Below are 22,650 nucleotides of genomic sequence, written 5' to 3' on the forward strand. Positions count from 1 at the left end.
GTCCCCCGCCGCCCACCGCAGCACCCCCGGTACCGGAGGCGGCACTGCCGATCCCGAAGCCGCCCCCGAGTCCTTTTCACTGGCCGGGGTCACGGTGAGGGTCACGGCCTTGCGGGGAAGCCCTGGGCCTGGTGCTGTCGGGATGCTGATAGCCCGCAACGGGGCGCGGTTGCTGGGAGCCCAGGCCGCTAGGGGCCCGGAGCGGCGCCGTTTCTGCTTGGGAGCCTGCGGCAGGGACGCGGCCGCCGTGCGCTTGGCGTGGGCCTTGCGCACCGGTGACCCGGAGGCGGCCAGAAGTGACGCAGCCTCCTCCGTGGTCGTTACCGGGCAGGCGGTGGCAGCGCCGCCGCCGCCAGGCCTTGCTGCCATTGTTTTGTTGTTGTTTCTGTTTCCTTTTTGATACAGTCTTAAAATGAAGGTCCCATTTTCTGGCCTCTGGCAGAGCGTAAGCACGCCGGAACACTTCACATTACATAGATTATAGTTGTCTACAATGATAATATCATACCTATAGTCTGCTGCCGGCTGCAAAGTAGCCTATGCCTCAGGTACTGTTTCCTGCCCTTGTAACTTTTGTTAGGACATCCTTGTAAGTCTTCAAAGGGAAATGAAGTTACCCTATTCAGAAAAAAAAACACCACCCAGAAGAAACTTTGGTTGTTTTCAGGGCCTGAATTCTCACTGAAACCAAAGGCGGGTATAGAATCATAGATTATCCCGAGTTGGAAGGGCCCCATAAGGATCATCGAGTCCAACTCCTGGCACCACACAGGTGTACCCAAAAATTCAGGCCGCGTGACCAAGTGTGCAGTCCAAATACTTCTTGAATGCTGACAGGCTTAGTGCAGTGACTACTTCCCTGAGGAGCCTGTTCCAGTGTGCGACCACCCTCTCCGTGAAGAACCTCTTCCTGATGTCTAGCCTAAAGCTCCCCTGCCTCAGGCTGACACCGTTGCCGTGGGTCCTATCAGTGGTGACTGAAGAGAATAGATCGGTCCCTGCCCCTCCACTCCCCCTCTCGAGGAAGCCGTAGACTGCGACGAGGCCTCCCCTCAGCCACCTCTTTTCCAGGATGAACAGGCCCAGTGACCTCAGCCGCTCCTCATACGACTTCCCCTCTAGGCCCTTCGCCATCTTTGTAGCCCAGTATCTTGCTGACTTGAAGAAGGAGGCTTTAATCTCTCCTGCTTTGTTCACTAGCAACCACCCCTCACCGAGCATGCGCTCTGAATTTCTCGGAGCCTATTACTTTAAACGGAGACGGGAGAACTTTTTACCAATCATAACTAAGATATGCTTGACTAGAGCCACTCAAGCTCCACCCAAAAGAGAGAAAATAATATAAATTGGCCTAAGAGAGAGGGGATGTTAGGGAAGATACCACCATCAGGGGAGATACCACCCCGAGGGAATACAACATCCTTAGGACCTCCTGACTCCTGGGACCAGTCGATGGGATGAGACTCTCTCTCTTCTCTCTCCCCCCCCCCCCCCTTCCATTTGGAATGCCTTTGGGTGAGATTTGAACACTTGGTTATTGTTATAAATGAGGTCTCAACTCAATCTTAATTTTGTAATATTTATAAAACAAACATTTCTAAAAGGTATAAAAGCTATAAAAAGCATAAACAGCAAGTAAACAGCGCTGGGCGTGCGGGGGGTCTACGCTCCACCAACACTCACACACAAACATCAAACGTTCTAAATATACAGAACATTGCTTTACATACTAAACGCAAGTATGCCTCTACATATGTACAATCAGGAAAGGTAGCAAACAATCCTCTATGTTCCATAACTTAATAAAAATCGAGTACGCCTATACATATGCACGATCAGAAAAGGTAACAAACAATCCTTTAAGTTCCATGACTTTACAGTCTCCATTTTCCATTCCTTTTGGGCGATGTGTCTCGCTTTAAGTTGTCAAGCAACTCGGTCTTCAGGCCTTATGTATCTCGTTCTTCCCAGATCGAAGAAAAGCATATCCATCTCCTTTTCAAGGCCAATAGGCCTGGGTCAAAAGGCACGTTCAGGTCAGCAGGGGGCGAAACAGCAAAAGCCTTCGATGGCTGTAACAGCAGAGGGGCCCATGGCGTAGCAGTCGGATCAGTAAAGGGGCCTGCAGCTCCCTCACTATCTGGCAAGCCACACGTTTGTGATTGTGGCTCCACGTGGCTCTTTAAGGCCTCAGAGACTGCTCGCCAGGTGCCGATAAATCCCACTGCAACCTTGTCATTTTTAGTTGCAGAGACCCACACCTTAACCTCAGTTTGGTCCCATATTTGAGGCTCATAAACTGTCCAATTGTTAATAAGGAGAATAAGCTGTAAGGTTACCAGGACGGTCTTTGTTCCTAAGGACGAATGATTCCCCATAATGCACAACTGCTTACCAGCGAGAGGCAGTTGTGTGCACAGCTCCGCTTCTCTCAGCTCGAGCTTCTCTCCAGCTCCAGTGCGCCTATTTCCAGCGACTTTCTGTACGAGCTTCTCTGAGCAGTTTGCTGAGTTTGGCCGAACCTATCTTCATGAGGCAATCAAAGTGCCTGTTCCCGTCCTGGTCTCCATTCTGCCAGCCTTTTCCTCTTCGCTTCTTGTTCCTGCTTCTTTATTGATGCAACTTCATCGTGTTGCCTTTTTTTTTTATTTTGAGGGCAGGCTCTCCTCTTATACCCTTCTCTCCACAGCAGTTCTTTTCAAAACAACTTTTCATTGCTCAAACAACTTTGAATGTAACGACAACAGCAAACACCCAGAAACATCCACGCCTTAACTGGAGAACAAGAAACGGGAGACTGCATGGAGTCTCCTGAATCACCCTTCTTTGTTCCCTCTAAACATTTTTATATTCCTGATGGCCTCGTCGTTAAGAGTCTAATGTTATCTCAACCACAGGGCTTTCCAACGCCCATGGCCACATTCCCAAAGTTCCCCTTCTTTATTAATATCAACCGTTTCCTCGACACGAATTACCACTCCATATATAACAGTTATAAATCTTTCTAGAATCTTTGATCCATTTAACACATTAATTTCTAGGCTGCGCACCTGAAACACCTGTGTATTTCATGCATGCTAGCTTGCTTTTGCAGACAGGCACTATCGCCGGCAATCCAAAGAACCTGGTTATCTGTTGCTGTAATAAACCACACTTGATTGCATTGTCATAGCTCTCATTAAGTGCAACTAGGGTAAGGGTGGTTATACGTTATTGGTGCATCTGTGACCGTGATAGTTCAGTGTTCTGAATCCAAGCAGACCCCAGACGGTTAACACGTTATTGGTGAATATCTGACCGGACCCCAGACAGTTAACGCGTCATTGGTGTATCTGACAGGTTCGGTACCCTGAATCCGACCGGTCCCATAACGGTTAATCAGCTACACCCCTTAATGCGACACTAACGAAGGAGCACGAAAGAGACGCATGTCCTTGCCTCTGGAGAGGAGGTTCCTTGCACAGCCAGTGCAAGGAACACAAAAATCAGTTGCGCCAGACTAACATGTGGTTGTATCTGAGCTTGGAGGCTGCAACCCTCTTCAGACTTCCAGATCTAGAGGAACACTTTGGCTGCAGCCTAAAAGCCACGTGTACAGGAGCTCCCCCAAGCCAGCCAATCTTCTTCCCATGACCTGCCAGGAAACAGCAAGGTAGGCATGTACCCAAATCAAAACCCAAACCTTTGGACCAGTCCTTGACCTGAATAGTGAGTGACGATCCGGATCCTGGCATTCATACGTGATAGCTTATACGCAGTGGAAGTAAACAGTGTAGTCGGAGGTCACGGGGCTAGATTTTGAAAAGTCCTGCATAAAGAAGACATCTCAGAAAAGCAGATTTAAATACCATTAATGCCAAGAAAAGTAACTCTGATTGCTATATTCTTTATCTGTCATGACTAGACAGATGAAAATCTATGAGAGCAATTTTGCCTTTAAGGTCATTTTCTTTTTTTCTTTGATGTCTTTTCTTTCGTTTGTTTGTTTGTCTGTTTATTTATTTATTTATTTATTTAAACAGGCTCTGTACTACTTGTCCTCACAGAATGACTAACAGAAATATGACCCTTGTGCACTTTTTGTAGTTAATTCATTAGGTCAGCTCTAACCACTAAGTCCTTGTCAGGTTATTTCTAGTAGTGACAAGGAGCAATTAAGCTTAAAAGACTGAAGCCAGGTAGATGAGCCTATTCCAGGAGGTCTCTTGGCTCCACCCTTGTGAAGTGAAACCTGCCAGGTGTGGATCATTTGACTTTTGCTATATAGGAAGCCTGAGGACTTGTGGGGAATTGCCTTCCCGGTGGGAGAGTTTGAGGCTCAGGTTCTCTAGGGTGCTTTTCTGCTGTTGTGGTGGAGCGGATTCAGTGTTCCTCGGTGGGCTGCTATTTCTTCACGTTTTCTCCCATCTCTGTGAAACAGTTTTAGTGACTCTATGAGCTAGCTACGTTGTTGGTGCCCTCTCAGTACAGTGAGACCCTGGTTACGCGAAGTCACTGTGAAGCAGCGTGGAAGTGACTCAAGTTCAGGAGCTGGCAGGTAAGTGTTCCTGGGTTCTACGGTTCTTTAATGTCGAGGAGTTTGAGTACTTCCTTCACCTTGTCTGTTTTCAGTGAAATTACTTCTGTGGCTTCTAAGCTCCCTTTCCAGCCCTTCCAAATATAATGAGAATGAAAGCTAAAAAGAAAGCCCCACCAACTCAGAAGCTCAAGTGCTTACAGGTAAGCATGACTTTGAAGAATGTTCTTAACTATTTGTTAGGATTCAACAACAGGCAGTGTGGAAAAAGGTGCCTTAATGTGCACTCAGATTATGCCTTGCAGTGAGTAGAAACCGATGGGGAAGGTACAGGTGGAGTTATCATAACTTTCACTAAGTGGAAGTTGCGAGACTGTGCTGTTCCTAAAAGAAATGCCGCTTTCACAACATGTAAGTCAAAAGCAGTATGAAGAAAGCCTCTCCTCTTCCCTGCAGGCCTGCGTCTCGGCTGTGGAGAAAGATTTGGAATAGGTCCACCAGTGAGGAGAGACTATCTTTCTCCCAGGCTGTACAAACCAGTGTCTGAGGTATTGGGGAAAGCATCCTTCTGTGAAAGGAAGAGAGCAGAGCGGGACCACGGCCCGTGCCACCCTGCGGTTCTACCAGCGTGACCATGCAGAGACGGTGAGAGTAAAGGAAGAAAAATTGAAGCTGCTGTTAAAGGCATGGCTACCTGAGTTGTAAATAAAAAAAAAAAAAAAAAAAAAAAAAAAAGAGGGAAAAGAGGTTCTCTGAGAATCGTGCTACTGCAAGGTCCCCAGATCTGCAGGCTGGCTGCGCAGCAAGAGAAGGGAGGGGTCAGACTCAGGGTAGGTCACCCAAACTAGCCAAAGCTGTGTTTCATACCATCTGACGTCATGCTAAACAATATATAGGATTGGCTAGCCTGGGGAGGTGTGCCGGACTGCACGGGTTTAGGCTGGGCATCGGTCAGCGGGTGGTGAGCAATTGCGTTGCGCATCACTTGTTTTTACACAGTATTAGTAGTGTTGTTGTGTCTTAATAAACTCTCTTTATCTCAACTCACGGGCTTCACTTTCCCGTTTCTCTCCCCCATCCCAGAGAGGGAGGGGGGATGTTGAGCAAATGGCTATGTGGTGTTTTGCTGCCAGCCAGGTTAAACCACAACAGTCCATTCTGGCGCCCAACGTGGGGCACAAAGTTTTGAGATAATAACAGATCTGACCAGAGTGTGTTAAACTAAAATTGTTATAAGTATTAGACTTGCTTAATAGTTAGTTGTCATAATACTGATTGCTTTTATCCCAAGTCTGCTGTGCCTGTTTTCCAAATTGAGCATTATAGCACATTGTTTTCCGTATGGGCTCTCTGTCATGTTGTTTATCCTCTCTGGGCCCTGGTTTAAGATCATTATGGTACTGTGTGTTGTAGCAGTGGCTTATGAGACGATGAAATATCTGGTCATGACTCTAACTTGGTATTTGTACTCAGTGATGTCGTCAACTCTATACTCTGGAAACCATATCTCGGAAACTATTAGCAATTATACCTATCGCCTTTTTTCATCGTGGAGTCAGTCTGTGGCGGGGAAAGGGGAAGATACTTTTTCATACTCGTTCACTCTCCCTTTCTCCTTCACCACCCTCTAATCCTCCAAGCTAGTTACAATAGTTCTCCAAGATATTGAATATCCTTGGGATACTCAGACCAGCATGTTCTTGTTGTTATGCCTCCTGAATATGCTTCAGGTTTTGCTTGAAGTTAAACAACTATTGAGGAATCTCATCCAGATATCTGCCTGGAGGCAGGATAGTTGCGAGTGGCAGGGAGTATGGGAGGATATGGGCAGGCATCTAGAGCAGCGGGCACCTCCAGTGTTCTGGAAATTCACCCCCGAACAACTGCAAAATCCTAAAAAACTGATAGAATGCTTGAAAAAAAGGTGTCTTGACTCTGGCAGTTCCAAAGTAACACAAATCATTGTAACGTGCTGCGGCCTGGCTCATGCCTATCGAGCTGTACAAACCAGTTTCTGAGGTATTGGGGAAAGCGTCCTTCTGTGAAAGGAAGAGAGCAGAGCGGGACCAAGGCCCGTGCCACCCTGTGGTTCTACCAGCGTGACCATGCAGAGACGGTGAGAGTAAAGGAAGAAAAATTGAAGCTGCTGTTAAAGGCATGGCTACCTGAGTTGGGAATAAAAATAATGGGGGGGAAAGGGGTTCTCTGAGAATCGTGCTACTGCAAGGTCCCCAAATGTGGGGCGCAGGGCATGGCTGGGCAAACAGGGCACGGCGTGTCAGAAGGCTGTGGCGCAGCAGTTAGCGCAGGTAGGGGGAGCAGGAAGGGCAGAGCGTTCCCCCCGCCCATACAAACACAAGGGGGGTTGTTTTCTTGCAGGTGGGGTTGTTTTCTTCTAGTTTTTTGTCTGAGTGCTGTTGACCAATAATCTTGTGTGAAACACTGTCTGCCCCTGTTAAGTTCACTATAAAAGTTAGGCCATTTGGGCAATAAAATGGAGCAGCATGATCTGACTCAACCGGTGTCTGTCATGCTTTCGGCCGTGCTTCCTAACAAATGGCGCCCGAACAGGCTGAGACCTGAACAGGACATCGCAGCGGTGCCGGGACATCGCAGCACAGCGGGAGACCGGCGGCGCCGGGAGCCCAGGGAGAGCAGCGGCTCCGGGACATCAGAGCAGCAGCATCGGCACATCGGAGCGGCGCCGGGACACCCGAGGCACACAGAGGGACTCCTGCCGGACGGAGAGAGCCCTGAGAGACGCTGCAGAGCCACGGACGGCTCTGAAAGACACAGACCTGACAGAAGCTGGAACACCTGAGAGGCACTGAGAAACTCCACGCACGGACCAGGACAAAGGACTCACGGTGAGACACGGGGAAAAGAAACCGTGGGGAGCGTGGGAAGAGATCCGCGGGGAAATGCGGGAAACGGAACTGCGCAGGGACGCGGGAACGAGGTCTCGCAAAGGCTGCAACAGCATAAATAAAGGTATGGAGAGAGAAGCGGCATATGATTTGCTCAAATGCTTTTTAGAAAAGCGGAGCACGCAGGGTATAGACTGCAAAAAGGATTTACCAGGATTATTAGAATATGGAGTAACAAAGGGTTGTTTTATCAATCCGGATACAGTTTTTGAACAAACAGAGTGGCGTAAATTTGGGGACAAATTGTTTGATGAAGTTATTAATGAAAATAAGGCTGCTAAAAAATTATTGAAGCCTTGGAGAGCAGTCACTAATGCCTTAGCTATACATCAGGCTGAGCAGAGAGTCGCTGCTGCTGCTACAGAGCGACTGGGATTGCCAGGAAGTGCTGGTAGTGTTAACCCTCAACAGGGAGGGATGGGGGGAGCTGGGGATTACCCATTGCCGCCTTCAGTGAGGACGATAACGCTGCCTCAGGGGGCTATGGGGCAATGGGAGCCTCCTCCTCTCTCATCATCCTTCTCAGAGTCGGCGTTGGTGCTCTCGCCATCACCAGCAGCACCACCGGCTCCTTCTCACAAAAGTGGGGAAATGGATGAGGAAATAAGAGAGCAAAAACCAGAAAGAAAAAATACAAGCCCGTTTATAGAAGGTGTTCAAGAGAGGCAGAGGGTGTGGAAGCAAATAGCAGATGAGGCTCTACACGAGGGTGAACACGGGATAGCTGCACAATTGGTTCAAGAGGCCTTCCCGGTAGTATATTCACCACCGGACGCCCAGGGTAATGTTACGGTTAATCTAGTGAATTTGGACTGGAAATTGTTAACTCAGCTGTGGTCCACAGTGAACGACTCAGGTCTGGAAGGTGAACCCACGAGACAGATGTTGGACTATATTTGGGGAACAAATATTTTGCTTCCAGGAGACATACGTAGCATAATGAAGTTAATATTGACCCAACACCAGCAGCTCTTATTTAATGCCCATTGGCAGGCTGCTTGTCAAGAAGCAGTCGCAGTGATAAGAGCACCTGGGGACCCTTTACATGGGGTCACGCTGGAAGAGTTGATGGGGGTAGGACCGTATTTTAGGACAGAAGCACAGGCCTCGCGGGGACCTGATAAAGCGAAGGAATCGATGAGAATGGCCAGAAGAGCATTGGATCGGATAAAGGGGCCAGGGGGAATACCTTCCTACATGGGAATCAAACAGGGTAGAGAGGAACCATTTGGGCTTTTTATTGACCGCGTAGCAAACGCCATACAGGCGGCTGGGGTGCCTGATTACCTCCAGGGCATGATATTAAAACAGTGCGCAATTCAGAATAGCAACCCCTCTACTCGCAATATATTGGCTTCCTTACCCGGGACATGGACAATCGAGGAAGGGTTGGAAATATTGGCTCAGGTACCAGTAGGCCCCCAGGCTATGTTAGTAGAAGCAGTAAAGCAATTAGGTGACAGCATGCGAGAGCAGGCACAGGCTATGAAAGAGCATGCTCAGTTTACACAGAGTCAGGTCCTTGCAGCTCTTGCTCCTTTGCAAACGGCCGGTTCACGCTCTGGTGGTCAAGTACCACCCCTAGTGGCCAAATACCACCCCGCTTGCGATGTTCTGGTTGTGGTGGTTTTGGACACGTGAGACGAAACTGCAAAGCTGGGGCAGTATGGTGCTCAAATTGTCAGTCGGGCAATCCCAATGAAGCGGCATGTCGACGCAAGGTGTTGGGAAACGGCCGGAAGAGCGGGAAGAGTCGCCCCGTGACGACACAAAACGCTGCCGCATACACAGCAACACCGAGGGGGAACCCGTTCCTCTCCGACCAGCCACAAGAGGGAGCCGATGTATCTATAATCAGCACACAAAACTGGCCGCAGCATTGGCCAACATCTGAAACCAATGCCACGGTGGCCGGGGTAGGAGGAATGACACTTGCCCGTCAGTCACCACCCCTGCGGTGGACACTAGGGGACAAAGTGGTGAAATGTTGTGTCTCTGTTATTCCGTTGCCTGACGGGGTGCACGCACTAATAGGGCGGGACATCCTTGCTCAAATGGGAATGGTCCTTACCTCGGAACGCCCTTTATAGATATGGCCATTGTTTGGACTTTCCCGATCCCGCTCCGGTGGAAGAATGATGATCCTGTGTGGGTCGAGCAATGGCCGTTAAAAAGGGAAAGCCTGATACAAGCGCATGAGCTGGTTAAAGAACAGTTTCAACAGGGGCACTTAAGGTTGTCAACAAGCCCGTGGAATACACCTATCTTTGTGATTAAAAAGAAGTCGGGAAAGTATTGACTGCTCCACGATCTGCGCGCGGTAAATAAGCAGATGTACGATATGGGAGCAGTGCAGCCAGGGTTGCCTAATCGTGCGATGATACTTGAAGGATGGCATTTACTCATAGTGGACTTAAAGGACTGTTTCTTCACAATTGCTCTCCATGAAAATGATAAACAAAGATTCGCTTTTACACTTCCTGCAATAAACCGAGAAGGGCCGGACCAGAGATTTGAGTGGACGGTCCTGCCGCAGGGAATGCGAAATTCGCCAACTCTATGTCGACTCTATGTCGACGATGCTCTACAGCCGTTGCGACGAAAACGGTCAGGAACAATAATCTATCATTATATGGACGATATTCTATTGGCCCAGTCAACACCATTTTCTTCACAGCAAAAGGATGAACTAACGAAACAACTTAAACAGAGAGGATTAGTAGTTGCCCCCGAGAAGGTACAGGAGACAAGCCCATGGAAATATCTTGGACGACATATCACCGATGCTACGATCCAACCGCAGAAATTGACAATACAATCAGACCTTAAGACTCTTAACGACGCCCAGAAGCTGATGGGTGATTTGCAATGGATTCGACCAGTGGTTGGCATTCCCAACGAGCTGTTAAATCAGCTATGACCTTTGCTACGAGGGACAGATCCAGCAGCACCAATTCAGCTTACAGACCAACAAAAACAAGCACTACAGCTAATAGCCTCAATGATTACAACACGGGCTACACATTGGCGTATAGAGGGTGCGCCTCTTGATCTAACTACTCTGTGTGGCCCCCAATATTTGATGGGTGCGATAACACAGCAAAAAATAAAAAACGGGGGAGAAGCAGGGAGATACGGTGGTACTAGAATGGCTAGCTCCTCCGTTGCGGCCACGACAAACAATTCAAGAAAAAATCACCACACTAGCAGAATTAATTAAAAAGGGACGAAGTAGAACCTTGCAAGGAGACGGGGCCCCTCCTAACACCATATGGTTACCCATGAAGTCAAGTGGAATGGTATATACAAAATTCTGAGGAACTGCAAACTGCTCTATTGCATGATGGAGCCATGTTAATAGCAAAACCATTACAATCTCCTGTCTTGTCCTGGATGAAAAACCAGGGCTGGATAAGTAGACCAAAGCGATCACCCCAACCAGTTGCAGATGCAATAACAGTCTTTACAGATGTCGGTAAGTGCTCCAGAACTGCTGCAGTGACATGGAAGGATGAGCATGGCTGGCAACATCAGATTTTGCAAGCTCAGAAAGAGGATTCATTACAGACACTAGAACTGTTCGCAGTAGTATGGGCGTTTGTAAAATGGAAAGATGTTCCATTGAATGTTGTATCTGACTCTCTTTATGTAGTAGGCATAGCCAATCGCATTGAGGACTCGAGTTTGCGAGAAGTGCAGAATGGACGACTGGTTCAACTATTGACAAGTTTGCAGCTTGCAATCGCACAGAGAAGTAAGCCGTATGCAGTGATTCATATTCGCAGTCATCAGTGGGAACAAGGGCTCGGAGAAGGCAATGCCCGAGCCGACCGATTAGTTGCTGCTACAGTCACTGAAGCTCCACTATCACCATTTTGCTGAGCTCGAGAAGCTCATTCCATATTTCAACAGAACGCGAAGGGACTAGCTCGAGCCTACAATTTGTCTAATGCTGACGCTCAAGCAATCGTGAAGGCTTGTCCCATATGTAATCATAATTTAGGAATGGGACTCGGGTGTGGAGTTAACCCAAGAGGGTTGAAAGCTAATGAAGTGTGGCAAATGGATGTCACTCGTGTTACAGCCTTGGGACGGTTAAAATACTTGCATGTAACGGTAGATACCTATAGCCACATGATATGGGCTACTGCACAACCCAGGGAAAAGGCTCGGGATGTGTGGCGTCACCTCACTAGTTGTTTTGCTGTGTTAGGGGTACCTAGCACTATCAAGACTGACAATGGTCCAGCTTATACTAGTGGGCCACTGAAACAATTTATGCAATTATGGAGTATCAATCATGTCACTGGTATCCCACACTCCTCCACAGGACAGGCGATAGTGGAAAGGGCAAATGGAAGAATGAAACGATACTTAGAAAAGTTCAGAGACGTTGAAGACGTAAAAGAAAGAATAGGAAAGGCTCTCTTTGTACTTAACCATTTATGTGTGTTTGGGGACAGCACTGAGCCCCCTATAGTACGTCACCATGCCGGGGCAGAAACTTCTAAGCCACCACGCGTGAAGGTGTTATACAGAGACATGAAAACAGGGCAATGGCTAGGCCCTGCTGAAGTGATCTACCTGGGGCGCGGTTACGCTTGTGTTTCTTCCCCTACAGGTGCAATCTGGGTGCCTAGCCGATGCGTAAAACCAGCCGTTGAAGACACAGGCGGCTGTCGCCAGAAGGAGAATATTGAAGAGTAAACAGCAGATAGAGTCAGCAGCTAAATTATATTCTTGTGAATGAGATTGTGGTATGACTGAGATTGGGATGTGCCAGAGGGACATCTGGGTGCTCTGGGTGTGCGATTGTGCTCTGTGTGTGCGATTGTGCTGTGTACTGTGTGAGTGAGAGCATGCTTTTGCCATAGTGCAGGTTATTGCCATAGTGCAGGCTGAAAGCATAGGAAATTGGTGCCGGCAAAAATCATAGGAAAATGAAGGCCGAAGTAGCCCTAGATTTATTACAGTGCTTTTTAGAAAAACGGGGAGTCGATTGTAAGCAACTAGCAGGACTAGTTGCAATCGGTCGAGCAAAATCATGTTTCACAAGTACGGAGTCAGTGTTTGAAGTAGCCACTTGGAGAAATTTAAGGGAATGTACTGTTTAAACCTTTTTGATCATAATGAGTCAATTCACAAATTCATTACTTTCCTGAAAGAGCACATGAGAAAGATTCAATATGGTATCAACCCTTCCAATCAATGGTTCACTGATTTGGTTGAAACAATGCATAGATGGTTACTGGTATTAGTCAAAGAGGGATTAGGGATTCTGTTCGCTGTGGTGTCAATCATCATTGCATGTAGTATTGTGATAAATGTGTGTGGTGGTTTTACTCAGGTGGGCAGCCAAGCTCCACCACAACCGCTCTCTCACTCCCCCTCTCCTCAGAAGGAGGGGGAGAAAATACAACACAGAGAACTCGAGGTTTGAGATGAGAAAGGTTTAATTAAAGGGAAAGGGAACGGGAAGGAGAAACAGGTACAAAAGAAACAATCAGTCCGCGCGGAAGCACAGAGAGAGAGAAAAATTATTCTCTACTTCCCATCAGCGAGCGGTGTTCGGCCACGTCCTGGGAAGCAGGGCCTCAAACGCGTAGTGGTTGTTCAGGAGGAACAGCCCCCTCCCCCACGAGAGCCCCCCCTTTTATTGCTGAGTGTGACATCAGGTGTTATGGAATATCCCTTTGGTTGGTTTAGGTCAGCTGCCCCGGCAATGTCCCCTCCCCATCACTTGCCCACCCCCAGCCTGCTGGCTCTTGGGGGCTTAGGAGTCCTGATGCTGTGCCAGCACTACGCAGCAATAGACACAACACTGGAGTGATATCAGTGCTGTTCCAGCTACGAGTGCAGAGCACAGCACTGTGCGGGCTGCTGCAGGGAAAAGGTGACTCCAGCTCAGACAGACCCAACACAATGTGGTTAAAGGGTTACTTGCAAAAATGTTATAGAGATCTTGAAGGGGTGCTGGAAACAGGTACCCCGTGGATCCCTGCAAAGTGGACTGAAGCAGCCATAGAATCTGCACACGCCGAAGACGACCATGAAGAGGTTCCTGATAATCATTCTGACAATGACATGGGCTGCGACACCTCAAGGACTGCCAAGGACAGCCTGCGATCCTAAGGAGAATGTCTGGGTATCCCTGGCTAGGAAACTGAATACCACCACCTTCTGTGAAAGACTAGCCAGCCCTAGCACACCTTCTGTTACATACCTTGTCGGGGTACCATTCATTGACTATAGTTATTGTAGTGTGATTAGGTTTAAGTTGTGTTACCTTTAAGTGATTACAGTAATTGTAGTGTTATTAGGTTTAAGTTTTGTTATGTCATTGTAGTTGTGTTATGTTCTGTATTCGACGTCTGATGAAAAAACCTTCGGCCAAGTACTGCTCGTACAAAAAGAAAAAGGGGGAATTGTTGGGAATTGGCATACAGGGCCTGCACATGAGTCCGCGGAACAATTGTTCGATCTGAGCTTGCCTTAAGCAACCAGGAGTAGGCCTTAGAAAATCTCATGGCCTGCTGTAGCTGAGCAAACCAAGCTACCAGAATAACTATGAGAAGCTCCCACGACAATGATTCCCACATTGCCCAATTGAGGAATTCAGAAAAATATTGTTACCAGCAGCTGGCTTCAAGGACAAGAACTACGTGACCGCTAATCACAAGGGGGGTTGTTTTCTTGTAGTTGTTTGTCTGAGTGCTTTTGACCAATAATCTTGTGTGAAACACTGTCCGCCCCTGTTAAGTTCACTATAAAAGTTAGGCCATTTGGGCAATAAAATGGAGCAGCATGATCTGACTCAACCGGTGTCTGTCGTGCTTTCGGCCGTGCTTCCTAACAGACCTCAGCCCTGTCGCCCTTGGGCAGAGGGAGGGGATCTGGGAGTTGAGGAGGAATGGAAACAGGTCCCTGCTCGACATCGCAAGCGATGCCCTCCCCTTCCGGTCCCACCTTCCCAGGTGCCCTTACGAAACAGGTTTGAGGCCCTGGAGCTCGAGAGACCCGTGGGTGAGGAAGAGGTAGCAAGTGTTCCCAGGAGGATGCCTAGGGTGAGGAGGTCAACTCCACGCCTCAGGACTGCCTCCACCAAGAAAGACAGAAGGGTTATTGTTGTGGGAAACTCTATCCTTAGGGGAACAGAGGGCCCTATTTGTTGGCCTGACCCTACCCATAGGGAAGTCTGCTGCCTCTTGGGGCCAGGGTCAGAGACGTTGCCAGGAAGCTTCCCAACCTGGTTCCCCCCTCTGACTATTATCCTCTTTTGATAGTCCAGGCAGGTAGTGACGACATTGAAGAGAGACGCCTGAAGGCTATCAAACAAGACTTTAGGGGGCTGGGACGGTTAGTGGATGGAGCAGGAGTGCGGGTGGTGTTTTCGTCCATCCCTACAGTGGCAGGGAGGGGTACAGAGAGGACACGGAAAGCCCACCTGTTAAACGCGTGGCTCAGGGGCTGGTGCCAACGCAGAAATCTTGGGTTTTTCGACCATGGGGCACTTTACTCGGCACCTGGCCTGATGGCTGCAGGCGGGTCCCTATCTTTTAGGGGAAAAAGGATCCTGGGCCAGGAGCTGGCAGGGCTCGTTGAGAGGTCTTTGAACTAGGTAAGAAGGGGGATGGGGCTGAAGCAAGGATTGTTGGAGCTGTGTCAGAGGGAACAATAGTAAGGCCGAGGGATAAGGCAATGGCCCAGCTGAAGTGCATCTACACCAATGCATGCAGCACGGGTAACAAACAGGAGGAGCTGGAAGCCATCGTGCGGCGGGCAGGCTACGACTTGGTTGCCATCGCGGAGACGTGATGGGACCGGTCTCATGACTGGAGTGCTGCAATGACTGGCTATAAGCTCTTCAGAAGGGACAGGCAGCACAGAAGGGGTGGTGGTGTGGCTCTCTATATGAGAGAGTCTTTTGATGTTGTAAAACTCGAGGCTGGGAATGACAAGGTCGAGTCCCTTTGGGTTAGGATCGGCAGGGACAACAAGGCTAGCGTCCTGGTCAGGGTCTGTTATAGACCGCCAAACCAGGATGAGGAGACGGATGAGGAGTTCTACAGGCAATTGACAGAAGTTGTGAAATCTTCAGCGCTTGTTCTCATGGGGGACTTCAACTTCCCTGACATATCCTGGAAGCACAACACAGCCCAGAGAAGCAGTCTAGGAGGTTTCTGGAGAGCGTGGAAGATAGCTTCCTGACGCAGCTGGTTAGTGGGCCTACCAGGGGTGGTGCCCCGCTAGACCTTCTCTTCACAAACAGAGAAGGACTGGTGGAGGATGTGATTGTCGGGAGCTGTCTTGGGCAGAGTGACCACAAAATGGTGGAGTTCTCTATTCTTGGCGAGGCCAGGAAGGGGACCAGTAAAACTGCTGTATTGGACTTCCGGAGGGCTGACTTTGGGTTGCTCAGGACACTGGTTGGCAGAGTCCCTTGGGAGGCAGTTCTGAAGGGCAGAGGGGTCCAGGAAGGCTGGGCGCTCTTCAAGAGGGAAATCTTAATGGCGCAGGAACGGTCTGTCCCCACGTGCCCAAAGACGAGCTGGTGGGGAAGAAGACCAGCCTGGCTGAACAGAGAATTGTGGCTTGAGCTTAGGAGAAAAAAGAGGGTTTATAATCCTTGGAAAAGTGGACAGGCCACTAGGGAGGACTATAAGGATGTTGCGAGGCTGTGCAGGGACAAAATTAGAAAGGCCAAAGCTCATCTGGAGCTCAATTTGGCTACTGCCGTTAAAGATAACAAAAAATGTTTTTATAAATACATCAACACAAAAAGGAGGACTAAGGAGAATCTCCATCCTTTACTGGATGCGGGGGGAAACCTAGTTACAAGAGATGAGGAAAAGGCGGAGGTGCTTAATGCCTTCTTCGCCTCAGTCTTTAGTGGCAATACCGGTTGTTCTCTGGATACCCAGTACCCTGAGCTGGTGGAAGGGGATGCGGAGCAGGATGTGGCCCTCACTATCCAGGAAGAACTAGTTGGTGACCTGGTACGCCACTTGGATGTGCACAAGTCGATGGGGCCGGATGGGATCCACCCAAGGGTACTGAGAGAACTGGCAGAGGAGCTGGCCAAGCCGCTTACCATTATTTATCAACACTCCTGGCTATTGGGGGAGGTCCCAGTTGACTGGCGGCTAGCAAATGTGACGCCCATCTACAAGAAGGGCCGGAGGACTGACCCGGGAAACTACAGACTGGTCAGTTTGAGCTCAGTGCCAGGGAAGCTCATGGAGCAGATCCTCTTGAGAGTCATCACACAGCACCTGCAGGGCAAGTAGGCGATCAGGCCCAGTCAGCATGGGTTTATAGAAGGCAAGTCCTGCTTGACGAACCTGATCTCCTTCTATGACAAAGTGATGCGCTGGGTGGACGAGGGAAAGGCTGTGGATGTGGTCTACCTTGACTTCAGCAAGGCTTTTGACACCGTCTCCCACAGCATTCTCCTCAAGAAACTGGCTGCTCTTGACTTGGACTGGCACACGCTTCGTTGGGTTAAAAACTGGCTGGATAGCCGGGCCCAAAGAGTCGTGGTAAATGGAGTCAAGTCCAGCTGGAGGCCGGTCACTAGTGGCGTCCCCCAGGGCTCAGTGCTGGGGCCAGTCCTCTTTCATATCTTCATCAATGATCTGGACGAGGGCATTGAGTGCACCCTCAGTAAGTTTGCAGATGACACCAAGCTATGCGCATGTGTCGATCTGCTCGAGGGTAGGAAGGCTCTGCAGGAGGATCTGGATAGGCTGCACCGATGGGCTGAGGTCAACTGCATGAAGTTCAACAAGGCCAAGTGCCGGGTCCTGCACCTGGGGCGCAATAACCCCAAGCAGAGCTACAGGCTGGGAGATGAGTGGTTGGAGAGCTGCCAGGCAGAGAAGGACCTGGGAGTGATGGCGGACAGTCGGCTGAATATGAGCCAGCAGTGTGCTCAGGTGGCCAAGAAGGCCAACAGCATCCTGGCTTGTATCAGAAACAGTGTGACCAGCAGGGCTAGGGAGGTGATCGTCCCCCTGTACTCGGCTCTGGTGAGGCCGCACCTCGAGTGCTGTGTTCAGTTTTGGGCCCCTCGCTACAAGAAGGACATCGAGGTGCTTGAGCGGGTCCAGAGAAGGGCGACGAAGCTGGTGAGGGGCCTGGAGAACAAGTCCTACGAGGAGCGGCTGAGGGACCTGAGCTTGTTCAGTCTGGAGAAGAGGAGGCTCAGGGGTGACCTTATTGCTCTCTACAGATACCTCAAAGGAGGCTGTAGCGAGGTGGGGGATGGCCTGTTCTCCCACGTGCCTGGTGACAGGACGAGGGGGAATGGGCTTAAGTTGCGCCAGGGGAGTTTTAGGTTAGATGTTAGGAAGAACTTCTTCACTGAAAGGGTTGTTAGACACTGGAACAGGCTGCTCAGGGAAGTGGTGGAGTCACCATCCCTGGAAGTCTTTAAAAGATGTTTAGATGTAGAGCTTAGGGATATGGTTTAGTGGGGACTGTTAGTGTTAGGTCAGAGCTTGGACTCGATGATCTTGAGGTCTCTTCCAACCTAGAAATTCTGTGATTCTGTGACTCTGTGAATTGTGGCGCAGAATTGTGGCGCTTCTCTGGGTCTGGCTGGAACGTTAACTTTCCCGGCAGCAGCCCATACAGTGCTGTACTCTGTACTTGTAGCTGGAACAGGAGTGTTATCACACCAGTGTTTTGTCTACGGCTGAGCAGCAGTGGCACAGCATCGGGTGTTTCTCTAACCCTCCTAGGAGGTGGGCAAAAAGTGAGGAGAGAAACATCACTAGGGCAGCTGACCTAAACCAATCAAAGGGATATTCCATACCATGTGATGTCACACTCAACAATAAAAGGTGGAAACAGGAAGAAGAGGGGAGGGCTGGGCTCTCCTTGGGAAAACGTCGGTTCTCCTCTCGAGTGCTGGCTGCGTGCGTTGAGGCCCTGCTTCAAGGATGTGGTCAATCATCGCTCATTTGTGGGAAGTAGAAAGCAATTTCTTTCCTCTGCACTTCCATATAGCCTTCATTTATTTTAATTGTTTGTTTTCCTCCCGTCTTTTTATTTTTTCCCTTTCCCCCTCCCTTTTCCCCTTTCCCTTTTTATTTACCTTTTGTTAAATTGTTTAGTTCATAATAATCTTTATTTAATTGTTATTATTATTTCCCTTTAATTAAATTATCCTTATATCAACCCGTGAGTTGTTCTTTGCTTTACTTCTCTCCCTCCTCATCTAAAAGAGGGGGAGTTAGAGAGCGGTTGTGGGGTTTAGCTGCCCAGCACGGTAAAACCACCACACAGAAGTCTGCCGCAGAAGTCGCTCATAGAGTTGTTCAACAATCCTTTCCACGCTCTTTAGCCGTAATGTCTAATCTGTGGTGGCTTGCAAAGGAGTTTCTGTGCCTGCAGGGATACGTTAAAGTAGTTTTGTGGCAATGCAATGTAGTTTTGGAAGTTGTCTTGCCCTTTTATACATCTGTAACCTCTTTCCTGCATCCAGAGGAGAAGCTGTGAAGCTTGACGTTACAAATGTTTTATGCAGAATATCAACCCCACAAAGTTAAGGTAGTTGTTCATCTTGGAGGGGGTACATCTGAATCCAAAACTCATCTTTAGGACAGAAGCAAGTGTGAGATATGTTCACCTGATTCGTGTCAGTATGGAACAATGCTAGGGCAGCATTGTATGATGAATGTGATCTGTCTTACATACCCTTGTATAACCACAAGTCTAAGAAAAAAAGAGTGGTTAATGTATATAGTTCTTGTATCTTGCAAAGGAATGTTTTAGCAATTCGTGTCAATAGAGAGCTTGAAGGGAAATGTATTTGTAGACTTTTCCTTGAAGTCTCTGGTATCTGGGGGGTTTCAGAATAACTGCTAACTATGATGACTATTGCGTGGGACACTATGCAAGTCTCTGATACCTGGGCAGGAGATTAAGGAGATGGGGAGAGCTGAAGAACAACTAAAAGACAAAGCTTGCAGGGGATGTTGCACAAGTCTCTGACATACAGCCAAGTTGGAAAAGAGGGAGGAAGACTATGAGCCTTCAGCACGAGAGACCCCCAGAGGGATCACCGGAGACTGATACGCATGCTCCAGTAGGAGGGTTTGGATTCCGTAATCTAATTATAATAACCCTGTGGTTTTTTTAGAAGTAGTAATGCATATGTATTAGCCTAGGAGCATAAAAATCAGCTGCTTGATGTAACTGGTGTGCGTCTTGGTGGAGCAGAGACTCCTGGTGCACCCAGCGCTGTTTGCTTACCTCTATTCCTTTAATAAATTGTAAACTTTGATTATAGTCCTATTTTGAAGACTGAGCTATTTATTACACAAGGTATTAAGCTCTTTATGTTAATAGGAACGTGAGTCTTTCTGCCTGGAACACAATTCAACAGAGCAGTCAACCATTTCTTTAGCTTTGAAGATGCTGAAATGGACCCTGGGCTAAAAAGAACCGGTCCAGAGAAGGGCAACGAAGGGCAACGAAGCTGGTGAGGGGCCTGGAGAACAAGTCCTACGAGGAGCGGCTGAAGGAGCTGAGCTTGTTCAGCCTGGAGAAGAGGAGGCTCAGGGGCGACCTTATTGCTCTCTACAGATACCTCAATGGAGGCTGTAATGAGGGGGGGGTTGGCCTGTTCTCCCACGTGCCTGGTGACAGGACGAGGGGGAATGGGCTTAAGTTGCACCAGGGGAGTTTTAGGTTAGATGTTAGGAAGAACTTCTTTACTGAAAGGGTTGTTAGACTCTGGAACAGGCTGCTCAGGGAAGTGGTGGAGTCACCATCCCTGGAAGTCTTTAAAAGACGTTTAGATGTAGAGCTTAGGGATATGGTTTAGTGGGGACTGTTAGTGTTAGGTCAGAGCTTGGACTCGATGATCTTGAGGTCTCTTCCAACCTAGAAATTCTGTGATTCTGTGGTTCCCAGCCTGTCTCTAAAGATAGTTGTTTAGTGCTAAAATGTGAGTTTCCTTTCTGGTACGTGACCACCCTAGTCTTTAGATTTCCAGTACTCAGTCGTGTACTCCAGACTCCCGTGTTTTGAGAGGGATTGTACTCTCCTTACCTAATATGGGAATCCCGTTTTTGTGCCTCAAGGGTCAATGGTGTAAGGCACTTAGAAATCATTGCGGATTGTGGTTGTTGTCAATTGCCACGTAAATTAAGGCCATGCAAGTGCCTTCTACTCTTTCATCTTCCCTTTCATTTGTTGTCAGGTTACTACTCAATATTACACCTTTGGTGAGAAGTCCTAAAAAAAACCACATTGTATCTTAATGTTAACAACTCTTGTTTTTTCTTTCTCTAGGTCTGCCAGTAGCTGACAAGGTAGAAAGATGACCTTTTCTCTTTCATTCTTGTGAAGTTAGAGGCAGTGCCCAATTAAACTGTGACTGAGGCTCTGCGATGGTGCAAGTCTATCTTACTCCTTCAAATTCAGTGATGCAGCCGGAGTTTTCAGTAATGAACTTTCAAGGATTCAACCACTTTAAAGCTTTTGGACAGTGGCAATTATCTGAAAACATTCCTACAGATTTATCTTCTTCATTTACATTTGCTTGCTCTCTCCATCTCATTCAAAGCAGTCAGGACTGGTTTGCTTCCCTCTTCTCTGGAAGTTTGCACTAGGAACCATTGTTAGAATCAGAATCCTGATCTGAGAGCACGATGAAAAATGTTGCACACAAACTTGTACGTTGGAGAGGAAAATGTTCATGTATACGTCAGTATTGTACTCAAACAGCTGCTTACACCTTTTAACTTTTAAACCTGAGAAGCAACAGGTAGTTTCTACATTGCCCTTGGGGATAGCGTACTCTTCTGTACTTTGCTTCTATACAAACAGCTTAAAATTTTAAAGTCATGTTGTCAGTCATACCACCAAACAACCTTGCACGGCATTACACGTTCCCCCCCCAGATAGATCTTGCCCTGAATGCGACACCAGACAAAGAAATAATGCCGGCACGTAAAACTAACTTGTAGATATATCCCTTGTTGGCATTCTTTTTTTTTTTTTTTTGTTTTGTTTTCTTTTGACGCTTTGTGGGGCTTAGCTGTACCTCAGTGAGAAGAATGTCTTCTGGTGTGAACTGAAATTATACCTCTCTGCCACAATGTCCCTTTATTTATTTATTTATTTATTTATTTATTTATTTATTTATTTATTTATTGGGGGTGGGGGGGAGGGTTGGAGAGGGGAGAGGAGGGTGTTGATAATTCCTTGGGGACACCTGAAGGAGTTGCAAAATAATAAAATTTAGGTGAAGGAAAAGTTCCTTCTCTTAATATATGTCGTTGTTGTTTTTCTTTTCCATCTGGTCATAAAATGAAGGTCCCATTTTCTGGCTTTTGGCAGATTGCAAGCATGCTGGAACCATTCACGTTACGTAGACTGTATTTGTCTGAAATGATAATATCATACCTATAGTCTGCTGCAGGCTCAAAAGCAGCCTATGCCTCCTGGACTGTTTTATGCCTTTGCTTTTGTTACTACATCCTTGTAAGTCTTCAACAGGGAAATGAAATTACCCTATACAAAAGAAACACCATCCAGAAGAAACTTCAGGTGCTAGGGCCTGAATTTTCACTGAAACCAAAGGCAGGTATCTTACTGACGTGAAGAAAGGGGCTTTATCTATCCTGGTTTGCTTACTAATGAAGGAGCGTGAAAGAGATGCATGTCCTTGTCTCTGAAGAGGAGGCGAAGGAACAGCTAGTGCAAGGAACACAAAATTCAGTTATGCCGAACTAACAGGTGGTTGTATCCCAGCTTGGAGACCACAACACAGAATCACCTAGGTTGGAAGAGACCTCCAAGATCACGTAGTCCAACCTCTGGCGTAACACTAACAAGTCCTCCACTAAGCCGTAGCCCTAAGCTCTACACCTAAACATCTTTTAAAGACCTCCAGGGATGGTGACTCAACCACTCTCCTGGGCAGCCCATTCCAATGCCTAACAAGCCTTTTGGTGAAGAAGTTCTTCCTGACACCCAACCTAAACCTCCCCTGGTGCAGCTTTAGCCCATTCCCCCTCAGCCTATCACCAGGCACATATGAGAATAGACCAACCCCCACCTCGCTACAGCCTCCTTTAAGGTATCTGTAGAGTGCGATAAGGTCGCCCCTGAGCCTCCTCTTCTCCAGACCGAAAAATCCCAGCTCCCTCAGCCGTTCCTCGTAGGACTTGTTCTCCAGATCCCTCACCAGCT

At 48.1% G+C, this 22,650-nt stretch overlaps 1 long non-coding RNA gene across 2 annotated transcripts; it reads left to right on the plus strand.

The window, feature by feature from the left end:
• Positions 1-1,909: 1,909 nt before the first annotated feature.
• On the plus strand, positions 1,910-21,554 carry LOC139999640 (uncharacterized). Of its 2 annotated transcripts, none has more exons than XR_011805142.1 (3): positions 1,910-4,537; positions 4,973-5,161; positions 20,746-21,554. It is a non-coding gene; the product is annotated as an uncharacterized lncRNA (long non-coding RNA). The 2 variants fall into 2 exon arrangements; XR_011805143.1 differs by lacking the exon at positions 20,746-21,554 and adding an exon at positions 12,065-13,641.
• The last annotated feature ends 1,096 nt before the right edge of the window (positions 21,555-22,650 follow it).

Source organism: Anas platyrhynchos, chromosome 1 (assembly GCF_047663525.1).
Source record: "Anas platyrhynchos isolate ZD024472 breed Pekin duck chromosome 1, IASCAAS_PekinDuck_T2T, whole genome shotgun sequence".
NCBI classification, from domain to species: domain Eukaryota; kingdom Metazoa; phylum Chordata; class Aves; order Anseriformes; family Anatidae; genus Anas; species Anas platyrhynchos.